This window comes from Phoenix dactylifera, unplaced genomic scaffold (genome assembly GCF_009389715.1).
Source record: "Phoenix dactylifera cultivar Barhee BC4 unplaced genomic scaffold, palm_55x_up_171113_PBpolish2nd_filt_p 000340F, whole genome shotgun sequence".
Taxonomy (NCBI): domain Eukaryota; kingdom Viridiplantae; phylum Streptophyta; class Magnoliopsida; order Arecales; family Arecaceae; genus Phoenix; species Phoenix dactylifera.
The window spans coordinates 440,798-442,689 of record NW_024067800.1 but is presented as its reverse complement, the minus strand read 5'-3'; positions in this window follow the sequence as shown (position 1 = coordinate 442,689).

Here is a 1,892-nt window from a genome sequence, read left to right as displayed (position 1 = left end):
TGCTAAGGTCTTTTCGGTGTTGATTTGTCTCGGCTGGACACAGTGGGCAAGTTGCATCGGGGGACTGGACCTCTCTATTAGACATGAGATGTTGTGGGGTAAAGGTGGGGTTGGGCACCAATAACTGTTAGGTGAGGACCCAATGACGACTTTATTTCCGCGGTTATACGGTGGGTCTGACTTAACTAAGTAATGGGATCAATAACTGTTAGGTGAGGTCTTCATCACTTAGAGACCAAGTACCACTGCAATATGCTTGAGAAGCATTGTACAAGAGTTGTACACTCATCCATTTATATGTCACCAATAACTGTTAGGTGAGGCGGCATGTAAATCGGTGAGACCGCAGTACCCACTAAAAATCCTAGTCGCGTAGGGTTTTCGTTTCTCCATCAGGGGAGTATGAGGGATTCGAGAAAATAGTGGGAGCATATTTTTTTTAAAAGTCCCTAGAATAAATTAAGTTCAAGTACAAAGTCTAACTAGAATCTTTACTCTCTACAGATTACAATGTCAGCTTCAAACCCTTTGACCCGAATCCTTGAGACCAACAGACTGACCGGAACCAACTATAAAGACTGGCTTAGAAACCTTAAAATTGTTCTAAATTGTGAGAAACTAGGGTATGTGCTCGAGAATGATATCCCTAGGCTACCAGCACGTCCTACTGATGATCAGCGTGAGACGCATCAGAAGTGGACTGATGACGACATTAGGGTCAAGTGCTATATCATGGCATCCATGACTAACGAACTTCAATGCCAGCATGAGAACATAAAGACTGCTAGGGAAATACTGGCTCACCTGCAAGAGTTGTATGGTGAGCAGAGCCGCACTGTACGCTTTGAAGTGTCCAAGAGGCTCTTCAAGGCAAAGATGCGCGAGGGGCAGTCTGTCCATGATCATTGTCTGACTATGATCAAGGACCTCGAGGAGCTTGAGAAGCTCGGTATGTCCATGCATAAGGAACTGCAGATAGATCTGATCCTGCAATCCCTTCCTGATTCATTTGGTCAGTTTATAGTAAACTACCATATGAATAAAATTGAATGCACGAAGACCGAGTTGTTGAACATGTTGGTAACTGCTGAAGGGGCCTTGAAAGGTTCAAGGGGCTCTGTTCTGGCTGCTGAGCTGACTTCTGGTTTCAAGAGAAAGTCTACTTGGAAGAAAAAGAAGCCTGCAAAGAAGCACAAGAAAGACAAAAAGCCTAAGAAGGAAGTTCATAAGAAAAAGGCTGATGACAAAGGAAAATATTTCCACTGCAACGTCAACGGCCACTGGAAAAGGAACTGCCCTTCATACCTCGAGAGCCTGAAGAACAAAAAGGACACACCTTCTGAAGGTATGTTAGACTTGCTCGTAATTGAAACTAACCTTACGGTTTCTTCTACTTCTAGTTGGGTTATAGATTCTGGTTCTAGTGCTCATTTGTGCACTACTATGCAGGGTCTAAAGGAAAGTAGGAGGCTGGCGGAAGGTGCAGTAACCCTTCGGGTTGGCAACGGGGCAAGAGTTGCTGCTGTAGCTGTGGGCACCTACCCTCTGCGATTACCGTCTGGATTTAGTTTATTGCTTAGAGACTGTTATTATGTCCCTGCTGCTAGCAGGAATTTGATTTCTGTTTCGTGTTTAGCACAGGATGGTCATGTTTTGACCATTGACAAAGACTGCTATTCTATTTATTTTAGAAATAAATTAGTTGCACGTGGTTTCATGATTGACAGTCTCTATCACTTGCATATTGATGTGTCTGTGAATGTGTCTGAGCAAGTAGTGAGTGCCATAGGATCTAAAAGATCCAGAGATGAGATAAACCAGAAGTATTTGTGGCACCTCAGGCTTGGCCATATTGGAGAGGACAGAATGAACAAAATGGAGAAAGATGGGCT